Source organism: Stegostoma tigrinum, chromosome 37 (assembly GCF_030684315.1).
Source record: "Stegostoma tigrinum isolate sSteTig4 chromosome 37, sSteTig4.hap1, whole genome shotgun sequence".
NCBI classification, from domain to species: Eukaryota; Metazoa; Chordata; class Chondrichthyes; order Orectolobiformes; family Stegostomatidae; genus Stegostoma; species Stegostoma tigrinum.
The window spans coordinates 12,796,511-12,810,343 of NC_081390.1; the positions used below are offsets into that span (position 1 = coordinate 12,796,511).

Below are 13,833 nucleotides of genomic sequence, written 5' to 3' on the forward strand. Positions count from 1 at the left end.
CATGGTCTGGTGGAGCAAGTTTGATGGACAGGTACTCATTTTCATAAGGCCATAGATGTAGGACAGGAGTAGGCCATTCAACCCATCATGGTTGACATCATATTCCTCGACTCCACTTTCCTGCCTTTTCCCTATAACCCTTACTGATTAAAAACCATCTCAACCTTGAGTAGACGCAACAACGCAGCCTCTCCATCCCTCTGTGCTAAAGAATTCTGCAGATTCACCACAAAATACAACATTGCATAAAACTCACAATGTACTCTGGTAATGATGATTTTTAGCCATCTCATTGCGCAGTCTCCTTTGTCTAAAGGAATAATTTGCTTTTTCTTTGGTCCATGATCCAAAAGTCAAAAAATAAAAATGAAGGCTTTAACTCAACTAGTCCCTGTGGCATCAAGCCCTACGTAGCCAATGTTCTCTGAATAAAGAAGTTTTTTGAATTCCTGTTTTTGATTTTGTGATGATTATTTGATATTGATGGTGCCTTGTTTTTTTTCCCATACATGTAAACACACTGTCTTAAGTTCTATCAAAACCTTCCATAATTTTAAAGGAAATCAATTCATAGAACCCTGATAGTGTGGAAACAGGCCCAGACTGACCCTCCAAAGAGCATCCCACCCAGACCCATCCCCCTATCCTATATTTCCCCATGGGAACACACCCAGACTGCACATCCCTGAAAACTATGGGCAACTTAGCTTGGCTATTCCACCAAACATGCACATCTTTGGGCTGTGGGAGGAAACCAGAGCACCTGGCAAACTGTCACACAGATATGTATTCCACCTGAGGTTGGAATCCCTGGTGCCGTGAGGGAGCAGTGCTAACCACTGAGCCACTGAGCTGCCCCTTAGCTTCCTTCTTTTGTCAAGAGCAAGAAATGAGGTCCCAATGTGTTCATCCTTCTCTGAAGGCTTTAATCTGGCAGTTCTGTTCTGTTCTCTTCCTTATTAATCCACTTTGCACCCTTCCCAGTGTCTTATAATCTTTACCTGTTATAGTGACAAGAACTGGACACATGACTTAAAGGGTGCAGGAACCAAGATCTGATGCAGGGTTTCCATACATTCCCTACCTCTCAGCTCTACAGTGTATCTCTACTGATAAATACTAGAGCTTAGTTGACTTTTATTAAGGCCTGGTTAACTTGTTTAACAACTTTTAATGATTTATCTATTACCACTCCTGCATCCCTTCGCTGCTCTACTCTATTTCGATTCTTATTTTCCAGTTACATGTTTTGCCTTAGTTTTCTGACCAGTTATCTATATTTTAACCTAAAAGAAAGTCACATTTTGCACTGTAGCCCATTATACCTCTGGAGAGGCCAGTAAAAACATTGGTTGTGACATTAAGATCAAATTGATGAGAAAAGGTCATCACAAAATTCAAACAGAAACCCACTGAGCCATCCTGTGCAAAACTGCGTAAAACAGACAAGATTACTGGAGAGTTACATCCACCTCCAAGTGACTATCCTTCTCATAGGTAACCCATCGCCTGTTGTTGTCATTTTATTCAGTCTGACTGCGAGCAAAAATTCTAACCATGTTTCTCAAGCATCTCTCTTGTCTGTTAGTCTTATAGCTGAGTGAATAGATTGCCTTTCTACAAAACACAATCAAATAGTTGATTAAGGGAATGTGAATCTGGAAAACCTGGCACAGACAAAGGTTAGTTCTGAGACTAGGATGTGAAAATCTGTCTACAGCCAGGTTGAAAGATCCTAAGGAGGACGACATTGTGGGGCTGAGAATGCAAGAGAGAAAGAGAAAATGAGGGAAATATTCAGCAGCGTCTGTGGAGAGCACTAGAGAGTTAGGTTTCAGGTAAATTATGCTTCAGCAGAACTAGATTATTAATGTGAAATACTAGCCCAATTTCTTTCTCTACAGATGATGTCAGATCTGCTAACCAGCCCCCGTGTTTTCTGGTTTCTCTCTCAGAAAGATTCTGAAGTCAGATATCTTTTGGGCCATTGTGTTGTGATCTGTCTTCGTGAAGGACACTGAATTGATGTGATCTCCCACTATGAGGGGTTTGGCGTGCTGAGATCTCTCGTTGTGAGGGACACAGACTGATCCAATCTCCCACTGTGAGGGACACTAACTGGTGTCATCTCCCATTGTGAGAGATATTGGCTGCTGAGGTGTCGCGCTGTGAGGGACACTGACTGGTGTCATCTCTCATTGTGAAGGACACTGACTGGTGAGATCTCTTATGTGAGGCACATTCACTGGTGTGATCACTGATAGTGAGGGACACTGACTGATCTGATCTCTCACTGTGAGAGACACTGAATGGTGTGATCTCATCACATATGCTATTACATCCTATGGACTTGGAACAATCTATGCAAAACATTCCAAATAGTTGGTGTTCAATATATTATTAATATTGGATACAAATGTCCTGAATCAAATGAAAAGTTTGATTGATCCATGAAAGTGAAAAAAAGCTAATCATAAAACATTAGATTACATTTTTACTAAAAAATTAAATCCAAAACCACAGTCTACTCTTAATTCTGTTACTCAAGTCAAAGGATGTATTAATTTAATCAATGTAGCATTAAATTTTGAGTTTTCCCTGTTAATAATTTAAATTATAGGCATTGTCTTATTAAAATACCAGTTTGTATTATCAAGATCTAACAGTCACAGCCAACTATCAACTGAAAAGCTTGTTGACATGACTAAGAAACATGATTCAAGTGAATTGCTTTTCGATGTCATCCTCCCATGTATCTTTCAGATATAAGACCTGCAAGAACCAGAAATGGAAAGTCTTCAGAATGCATCTCTTCCATTAGATACAATCTATCTGCGGAATGAAGATGTGTAAACTGTTCAGACAGATCATGCCGGCAGGACATTCCAATCACTTTCAAAGCATAAGGTAATTGTTGCCAGCTACGGATAGACTTTGCAAAGTGAATTTGGTCTTTGAAGATCAATGTTTCAACTTCATTTTTTTAAAACAAATTTTGGAATTTACATGGAATATGTTTAAAAGAGAATATCAACAAAGTACACTGACAGCTGCGAATCAGGAATAAAAACATGAAATGCTGGAAAGAGTTAGTATTGATTGCCTGATTTATTGAGTGTTTTCAACATTTTTTTCCATCTTTTAATCAAAAATATGTATTGTCTTAAATTATAAACACATTATTTTACAATTGTACACAATGCTTAAAGCATCTGTCTCACTATCAAACCTGATAGGTATTAATACAATTCTTGCACTGTTATCAATGTTCACCTCAGGAGTACAGAGACAGTAAACATGACAGTTTGTAAGGCATGACCTGCCCCTCACAAAACCATGCTGACTCCCTTCAATCACGCTATGCTTTTCCAAATAGTCATAAATCCTATCCCTCAGAATTCTTTCCAAAACCTTGCTGACCACAGACGTAAGACTGACTGGTTTGTAATTTCCAGGGATTTCCCTATTCCCTTTCTTGAAAAGAGGAACAACATTTGCCTCCCTCCAATCTTCCGGTTGAATATTTTCCATCCACTACCACACTTTGTCTTCTAAGGGTCAGCCAATTCTGAATCTAATCTGCCACATTTACCCCTATCACATGCCTCCTTACCTTCTGCATGAGCCTACCATGGGGAACCTTATCAAACGCCATACTTAAATCCAAGTATACCATATCCACTGCTCTACCATCATCCATGTGTTTGGCCACCTTTACAAAGAATTCAGTAAGGTTTGTGAGGCATCATCTCCCCCTCACAAATCCATGCTGACTATCATGAATCAAACTGTGCCTTTCCGAGTGATCATAAATCCTGTCTCGCAGAGCCCTTTCCAATAATTTGCCCACCACTAACGTAAGACTAACTGGCCTGTAATTTCCAGGGTTATCCCTGTTCCCGTTTTTGAACAAGGGAATGACGTTTGCCTCTTTCCAATCTTCCGGCGCTATATCCATGGACAGTGAGGACGATAAGATCATTGCCAAAGGCCCGGCAGTCTCCTCCCTCACTTCCCATAGAATCCTTGGATAAATCCCATCAGGCCCAGGGGAGTTATCTATCTTCAACTTGCTCAGAATTCTTAGCACATCTTCTATACTAACATCAACCTCCTCTAGCCTATCTGCCTGTTTCACACCGTCCTCCTCTACAACTAGGTCCCTCTCAATTGTGAATACTGAAGAAAAATACTCATTAAGGACCCCTCCTATCTCTTTAGGCTCTGTGCACAAATTCCCTTTACAATCCTTGATTGGCCCTACCCTTTCTCTGGTCATTCTCTTATTCCTCCCATACGTGTAAAAAGCCTTGGAGTTTTCCTTGATCCTATCTGCCAAGTTTTTCTCATGCCCCCTTATTGCTCTCCTAATCCCGTTCTTTAGCTCCTTCCTGGCTAACTTGTATCCCTCGAGAGCCTTTTCCATTCCTCTTTGCCTAAACCTTACATAAGCCTCCTTCTTCCTCTTAACTAGTTGTTCAACCTCTCTCGAGAACCATGGCTCCCTCACTCGAACGCATCTTCCCTGCCTGCTAGGGACAAACATATCGAGCACATGCAGTATGCATTCCTTAAACAGTCTCCACATTTCTGTGGTGCTCTTCCCTGACAGCATCTGTTCCCAATTTATGTTACCCAGTTCTTGCCTAACTGAATTGTAATTGCCCTTCCCCCAATTATAAACTTTACCCTGCTGTATGTACCTATTCTTATCCATGACAATCGTGAAAGAAACAGCTATGATCGCTACCGCCAAAATGCGCTCCTACCAACAGGTCTAACACTTGGTCCGGTAAATCCAAAGTGGCCTCGCCTTCTGTTGGTCTATCTACATACTGTGTAGGAACCCTTCCTGAACGCACTGGACAAAATCTGCTCCATCTAAACTATTACAACTAAAATGTTTCCAAACAATATTTGGAAAGTTGAAGTCACTCATGACTACAACCCTGTGACTTCTGCACCTTTCCAGTATCTGCCTCCCAATCCGCTCCTCTACTTCTGCAACTATTAGGGGGTCTGTACAATGAACCCCAACAAAGTGACTGCTCCTTTCTTGTTCCTGACCTCAACCCAAACTGACTTGTAGACATATCATCTCGAACTGCCTTTCAGTAACTGCTATACTCGCCCTGACTAGCAATGCCACTCCCCCACCTCTTTTTCCACCCTCCCTATTTCTTTTAAAGCACCTAAATCCCAGAACTTTCAACAATCATTCCTGTCCCTGTGTTACCCAAGTTTCTGTAACATCTGGATAACAAAGAAACCTCTGTCAGTCTCCTATTTATTGGCTTTAGCCCTGCCTTCTACACCATAGTTCCAACAAAACTCATGTCCAAACGCCTAGACCAAGGTCTCTGTTCCCACTTCTGTAACTGGTTCCTCGATGTTCTGACCTGCAGTCTGCAATCAGTAAGAATAGGCAACAACATCTCCTCCAACGTAATCCTCAACACCGGTAACCACCACCCACACCGCACCCCCCCCCCCACCCCCCCACCAAGAGGAGGAAGTGGTTGAGAGTAAGAGTAAATATCACCAACAATCTATCCTGGTCCATCCATGTTGATGCTACCGTAAAGAAAGCACGTCAATGCCGCTACTTCCTCAGAGACTAAAGAAATTCAGCATGTCTATAATGACTTTTACCAATTTTTATAGATGCTCCATAGAAAGTATCCTATTCGGATGCATCACATCTCGGTGTGGTAACTGCTCTGCTCAGGACAGTAAGAAATTACAGAGAGTTGTGAATGTAGCCCATCCATCACAAAACCCGAGCTTCCTCATTGACTCCATCTACACTTACTGCTGCCTCGCGAAAGCAGCCAATATAATCAAAGCCCCCTCCCACGCGGTTTTGCTCTCTTCCAACCTCTTCCTTCAGACAGAAGATATGGAAGTTTGAAAACATGTAGCAACTGATTCAGAAATGGTTTCTTCCCTCATGTTATCAGACTTATGCATGGACCTATCATATATTAGGTGATTCTCTGTAGCTGTAACACTATATTCTGCATTCTGTTCTATTCCCCTGATGTACTTCTGTAAGGTACGATTTGTCTTATTAATATACAAAACAATACTTTTCACTGTATCATATAACAATAATGATAAATCAAATCAAGGAGCCAGAATAGCCCAGATTTCTGCATTCTTGGAAGGCCTATAGCTAAACTCACATTTCCTTTCTGTTCTTCACGTGCACATACTGAATGAAGGGCAGATTCTGGAGTCCAGTCAGATCAAGAGAAGGCATTTGGTGATGGAAGTGCTTGTAGTCAGAAGCTCAACTCAATGTCATGTAGGATCCAAGGCTATGAACAGTTGGATTAGCCCAGGGAAGGATGGCAATCAGCAGCAAGAGGGCAGAGTTTATCATGGGTCCAATGCTTCAGTCTTCCCAATATCTAATTGAGGAAAATATTTGTTCATACAGACCTGGACATTGGACAAAACAAAGCAAAGGCTTTGGATGGATTGAGACAGGGATTGGTGAAGTAGGTGGGTGTTGTCAATGTACCAGTGGAATGTAGTTCTAGAAGACAATTGTACCCATGAATTGTACCCAGTATGATTCAATACCTTCAGGACAGGAAAGTGGAAAATTGGAGGGGCAAAATAATATTTGAATTGAATCCTGGCAGTAACCTGTGAGTGTGGTACAGTTGCATGATTCAGAGTAATAGGCTTGTCACTGGACTGCTTCTTTCAATGAAATAAATGTCTAAACTTTGGCAACATACTACAAAGGGCCTGATATCAGTTCTTTCAATTTGTGTAGATAAACATATTTTGACACCTGTTTACAAAAATTTGTGGCCAGAAGCTAGTGTTATATGTCAGTTTCTTGTTGATGGCCCCGCAACAAATGTTTTAAAAAAAATGTTTGTGTATACTGATTGGTAGAGGTTTTGCCATGGGAATGTTCCAGATAATGATGATTGTCAATTAACTGCCAAGATTTCTTTAAAATAAAATGAGGCAGGCTGACAGTGATTGGTCAGGGCATGTGGCTGTTACCTACTTTGCTGAGTTGAAACAGGTCCAGTGCATGTACATGTTTTTCTCCCCTCTCAATAAAACAAGGCTCCATATATTAATATTTATAGTTTCCAGCACACATTAGTGGACCACACTGTGAACATGACTCACAATCTGAAATTAATGATCAGCATAACTCTCCACACACTCAAGGTGATCCAGCAAACTGAGATTCCACTATACACTAAACAGCACATTCTTGTATTACAGTATTGATGGAGATTTTCCACTTAAATTAGTGCTTTTTGTGAATAGTCCTAATGAGTGCAAGATGGAATGCTTCAACAAAATATGCCTTTTGTCAGCAATACTAGGTATCAACTTAAGCACCAGAAACACTATGGCAGACCTATTACCGTTTAAAGTCTGCCTTACCAACTGGTGTCTGGTGCCAAAACTAGGAGAGCTGTCTCACCAGCTAGTCAAGGAAAGCCTGACATAGCCATATCCATGGAATCATGCCTTACGGATAATGTCACGGGAAACAAGCAACAGGGAATAACATATTTGACCTTATCCTCATTAATCTGCCTGCCACAGATGTATCTGTCTATGACCATTCGAGAAGAAGTGACCAGTGCACTGTCCTTATGGAGGCGGAGTGCTTTCTTCACTGAGCATATCCTCCATCATATTGTGTAGCTCTGTCACCATGCTGACCAGTGTAGACTTCAAATGGATCTAACTCATCAAGACTGGGCATCCATGAGGCACTGTGGGTCATCAGCAGCAACAGAATTGTTCTCCAGCACAATCTACAACCTCATTGCCCAACATATCCCTCACTCAACCATTACCATGAAGCCAGAGGACCAGCCCTGGTCCAATGAAGACTGGTGGAAGGACTGCCTGGAGCATATCAAAAAGTGAGAGGTCACCTTGGTGAATCTACATATCGGGATACAGCTAAGCTCAGTGACTCAGTGGCTAGCACTGCTGCCTCACAGCACTAGGGGCCTGGGTTCAATTCTGGCCTCCACCAAGGCCACTCAGCACCTGACATCATTACAGCCTTGGTTCAAAAGAGCTTAATTCCAGAGGTGAGGTGAGAATGATAGCCCTTGACATCAGAGTTGCATTTGATCGAGCATGGTCTCACGGAGCCATAGAAAAACTAGGGAGAATGTGAATCGGGGAAAAATCCTTCTGATAATTGGACTCATATTTGATAGAAAGGAAGATAATTGCGGTTGTTGGAGGTCGGTCATCTCAGCTCCAAGCAGCAGTTCCTCAAACCCAGCCATCCTTAGCTGCGTTCTCAATGACTTACCCTCCATCAGAAGGTGGGGATGTTTGCTGTTGATTGTACAATATTCAGACCATTTGCAACTCCTCAGATCCTGAATAGGTCCATGTGCAAATGCAGCCAAACCTGGACAATCTCTAGGTATGGGCTGACAAATGGTAAATAACATTCACACCACACATGTACCTATCAATAACCATTTTAAATAAGAGAGAAATTAACTACCATCCTTTGTTATTCAATGGCATTACCCTGGCTGACTGTCCCACTATCAATATCCTGGCCTTACTATTGACCAGAAAATGAGCTTGACTAGTCATATAACTACAATTGCCCTAAGAGCAGGTCAGAGGCTAGGAATACTGTGCTGAGTAAGTCACCATCTGCCTACCCAAAGCCTGTCCACCATCTACAAGGCATGAGTCAGGAGTGTGATATACTCCCCACTTGCCTGGATGAGTGCAGCATTGACAACACTCAAGAATCTCGACACCATCCAGGACAAGCAGCCCGCTTAATTGGCACCACGTCTAGAAATGTTCACTCCCTTCACCATCAAGGCTCAGTTGCTGTAGTGTATACTATCTACAAGATTGATTGCAGAATTCACCAAGGGTCTTTAAAGAGCACCTTCTAAACCTCTGACCACTTCCATCTGGAAGGACAAAGGCAGCGAACACATGGGAGCACCATCACCTGCAAGTTCCCTTCCAAGATACTCGCCATCCTGATTTGGAAATAGATTGCAATTCCTTCAGAGTCACTGGGTTAAAATCCTAGAATTCCTTCCCTAATGGCACTCTGGGACTACCCCCAAATTGACTGCAACAGTTCAACAAGGCAGCAAATCACAACCTTCTCCAAGATAATTAGGAACAAGCAATAATGGCTGTCACAATCAGGAATGCCAAGATCCTATAAATGAATAAAAATTTCTCAAGGGCAAAAAAGTGAAGTTGAGGTAGAAGATCAGCTTTTACCTTATTGAAGAGCAGAGCAGATTCAAGATGTGGTATGGCTTATTCCTGCTGTTATTTATCTTCTTTAAACTTACAGCAAACATATTCTAAATTCTCAGTGCATTTACTGATTGCTGTTGTCAGCAGATTCTGCTATTGTTCATTCAAGAACACTCTTTTTCAAGAACAGTCTTTTTCTCCCTGTGTGTGTTTTTTTTTGCCACATATTGTCCTGAAAATAATATGACCTAATCAAAATTAATACTGAAAGCAACTCAATACCCTTAAAAGACAATGCTTCCTCCCTTTTTAGCTCCCATTTAATATACGATGAAGGCATAATCTGAAGGCTTTTTTAAAATCTATATCCCTTGCTTCTGTCTTTGAGGGGAGAGCACAATATGAATCCAAGTTACAAGCTCCGAGCACAGAAATTGCTGTTTGATATTAGGACGACATAGGCTTCTCACCAAGCAGCCAGTTTTTATTTCCCTGGCATCTTTGACAGGTACAGCAGCTATGAAGTATTGGTTAAGTGTGTGAAGCAACATGATCGTTTACGTCAAGTCTCCTATAAGTTACAAACTATGTAATTCAACCGTTTACAAGGAATATTCCGTTCCTTTGATGAGACCATTTCCCATGAATAGAAGCTGCAATGAATTTTTGATTCTACTCAGATGTTAAGAAGGACCACTTTATCATATGGAATTATGGATCTCTGCTGATGTGCAAATTGTTAAATTAATCGACTGACATGGAACTGAACCAAATAGTAAGATATGAGATAATAAAATGTGAGGCTGGATGAACACAGCAGGCCCAGCAGCATCTCAGGAGCACAAAAGCTGACGTTTCAGGCCTAGACCCTTCTAGGCCCGAAACGTCAGCTTTTGTGCTCCTGAGATGCTGCTGGGCCTGCTGTGTTCATCCAGCCTCACATTTTATTGTCTTGGATTCTCCAGCATCTGCAGTTCCCATTATCACAGTAAGATATAAGATGTTTATTTTGATTTTTATTTTTAATACTTTTAAGAAATGTTTGGAGGTTTAAGGGTCAAGCTAAGGCAGGTGGGACTATTTAGTTTGGGATAATGGTCAGCATGAACTGATTCGACTGAAGGGTCTGTTTCCATATTGTATGATTCTATATACAAGAACAGAAATACTGTATCCCTATATCCTGTCATCAGTCTAGATATCTTCTAAAATACCTGCTAGCCTCCTTCGTTTACTGTTTAATTTTTTTCCTTTATTCACTAATTGGATGAGAACGTCACTGGCTAGGCAGCATTTATCGCCCATCCCCAATTGCCCAGAGGGCAGTTCGGAGTCAACCACATTGCTGTGGATCTGGAGTCACATGTAGTTCAGACCAGGTAAGGATGGCAGTTTCCTTCCCTAAAGGACATTAGTGAACCAGATTGTTTTTTCCTGACAATTGACAATGGATTCATGGTCATCATTAGATTCTGAATTCCAGATATTGTATTGAATTCAAACGTGTTGAACTTGAATTCATGACAAGATTCGAACCCAGGTCCCCAGAACATTATGTGGGGTCTCTGGATTAACAGTCCAGCAATAATACCACTAGGCCATTGCCATTGTATTGCAGGTTTCTTGAATATAGAAAGATTATATCACTTAGCTTGTAAGTAGAAACATTCAAACAAATTGATTACAAATTAAGGACTGAGCTTCAAGACACAAGGGCCTATTGGGAGTTCCAAGCATAAATTTGCCAACATCAAGGCTGGCTCAGCGATCTTCTAATTTGCCGCTTCTAAATTTGCTTTTGCATTAAGGACATCAGACAGGTTCTTGATATTGCAGGACCAGTCAGAGACTTCACTGCTCAGGAGCCTTAGCACTCCCTCTGAGAGAGCTGGGCACCATTAGGGTGGGTAGGAGACTGTGAGGCAGCCCTGACTTGGAACTGAATTGCAGGATTGTCAAAAGTGAAGAGCTCATAGCCCCAGCTATCAGAGCAGCACTGTGCAGGGGCGGTGTGGCTCTCAGCTGTCAACGTGGCTGGTGCATCTTATTGGGTTTATGTTGCGGGAGGAGTGAAGGAAAGTGTTGATGGCCCTGTGCCTTGTCGCGGCGAAGCTGCCTCAATATAAATAACAGACTCTGTCATTGTGGCAACATCTTGAGTTAATTTTAATTCATTCATGGGATATCGACATCATGGCTGGGCCAGTGTTTATTGTCAACTTTTAAATGTCATTCAGAGGCTGGTGGTGAGCTGCTTTCTTGAACTGCTGCAGTCCTTCTGTTACAGATATAGCTGCAGCGCTACTGGGGAGGGAGTTCTAAGATTTTGACAAAGTGACACCGAAGGAATGGCAATATAATTTTAAGTCAGAATAGTGAGTGGCTTGGAGAGGATCTTGAAGGTGGTGGTGTTCCCATGGATCTGCTATCATTGTCCTTCTAGATGGTAGATGTCTGGGTTTGGAAGGTGCAATCCAAGGAGACTTAGTGAGTTCTCTTTGGATGAAGAAGTTTCTCCTAAATTCTCTGTTGGACATTTTGGTGGCTATCCGATACTAATGACTTCTTGTTACGCTCTTTCCACAAGAAAAAACATTGTGTCAACATCCACTGTTACAAAATCTTCCAACATTTTGAATACCTCCATTGCTCAGCCTTCCGTTCCAGAGAAAAAGGAGACCCAACTTATCAGTCCTATCCTAAACCTTACTGTACACCCCCACATTCCTGGCATCATCCCTGTAAATCGTACATTCAGTAATGTGCAGCCTGGTTTTAGTAGTGAGCAGTAACCCTTTAAGAAATATTTATTCACCAGACATCCTGAACAATGCACCCACTGTGTTCCAAATTAATACTTGATTTATTTGTCCACAGGATGCGAGCATCACTGACAAAGCCAGCAGTTCCTGTCCATCTCTACTTGCATTGGAAATGGTGGTGGCAAACTGTCTTCTTGAATCACTGCAATGAGCTGTTAGGTATGGAGTACCAGCATTTTAACTACAATTATCCATAGGTTGGCTGATATGTGACTTGAAGAGGAATGTAAAAGTGGCAGCATTCCCAGGCACCTGCTGCCCTTGTCCTTTTAGGCCGTAGTGGTCACATCTTTAGAAGGTTTTGTTGAAGAAATCTATGCTAAACAATTAAAATAAGCTGACATTGCAAAATGGTGTGAGGTACCGCACTATATGATAATAGTTAGATGACCCCAACAGCCACGACCTTCAGGGTTTCATTAAACATTTAGCAACAGAAAAGCAATGCCCACACAAACATCCCAAGCAATGACTGCAGGAAATTCCACTGTGTATGTATGGCCTCAAGTTGTTTTAAAGGTTATCACTGGTTTGAATTTCAATGATTTGAACTTAGATAATGTAAACCTGAATCAACATTTTCATTTTATCATCAGTTAATATATGGAACTTTTCTTTTGTTTTAAATTACAAAATGGTTCGCTCCAGTGCCTGACTTATCTTTGTTTTCAATGACCTTGGCAAACTCAAGCTGGCAACATTCAGTCTGACACAACAGAGAGCTTGGCTTTCCAACTGCTCCACCACAGCCCTGAACAATATGCTCCTAAAATCAAGAGATAGCATTCAGTCAGATCGCTTGCAGCTTAAGCTAAAAGATCCAGTACTACTTTCAAGGATTCCAGTGAATTCCTTGCTGAGGTGACTTCATTTTCTTTGAAATACTGGGAAGTATTGCAATAATTATTAAGAATATCATGCTTGCGTCAGAGTCAGATAAATAGTCTTTTTTTTGCAGTCGAATGCTAATGGCTTTCAACGAAGTACCTGCAGATCCAGTACAGTAATTCATAGCTGCAGACTTTCTTCTTAGTTTAAATTGTCCAAATGTCGTGTTGATTCTGAATCCCTGAAGACATGTGAACCATAACCTTCTGGCTGTAGAATCTCTAAAAATGAAAGAGAGAAAAACAGTGAGGCAGCATCTCTGCCAGGATAGATAAGCCCCTTTAGACTGATATATTTTAAACAGGCTCTGAAGATAATTGCATGCAGATAGAAAAAAAAGTTTTATTTGTCTGCAACATTAGTGTGACTCATCTAATCAGCCGAGAGTATTAATGGTTCCAAACAAATCTGTTTTGGCAGGATGTTAGTGGCCAACAAATTAGAAATATTTTGTGGGTGTACGGGGTCAACAGTCCCTGTTTCCCCCCTCCCAAAAAGAACTTCTTTTTAAGATACCTTTCTGTTTGCTCATCTTCTGACCAAAAACACAGAAGAGGGGTAGCACACACAGAGATGGCCACAAAGGTGAAATCTCAAGTTTTCCTGTTTGTCTTCTACAATGTGGCATTACACATGTCAAAGCATCTCTACAGTGCACTAGCTCTCCCTCTTAAAAGTGGCAGAACCACTTCAGAGGCGTCCAAAATAGCAGAAGTGGCAGGAAGTAGCTATTGGGTTTGGGATCAGGCTTCACATTGTAATTTCCCAATTTCAGGCAAGTGGCAGTTTTGAGCGATGGGGCAGGAACCAGGCTGTCTCAGAGCCTGTCTCCCCGCAGTCTGGAAAAGGACAGCACAGAAGAAGCCAGTGA

The 13,833-nt window shown here is 41.5% G+C and overlaps 1 long non-coding RNA gene across 1 annotated transcript in view; it reads right to left on the reverse strand.

The window, feature by feature from the left end:
• The window catches only part of LOC125467552 (uncharacterized), a 136,645-nt gene that overhangs the window by 118,282 nt on the left and 4,530 nt on the right, over positions 1-13,833 (reverse strand). Inside the window, exon 2 of the long non-coding RNA XR_007250658.1 lies at positions 13,062-13,183. This is a non-coding gene — a long non-coding RNA (uncharacterized LOC125467552). The remainder of the gene's footprint in view (positions 1-13,061; positions 13,184-13,833) is intronic.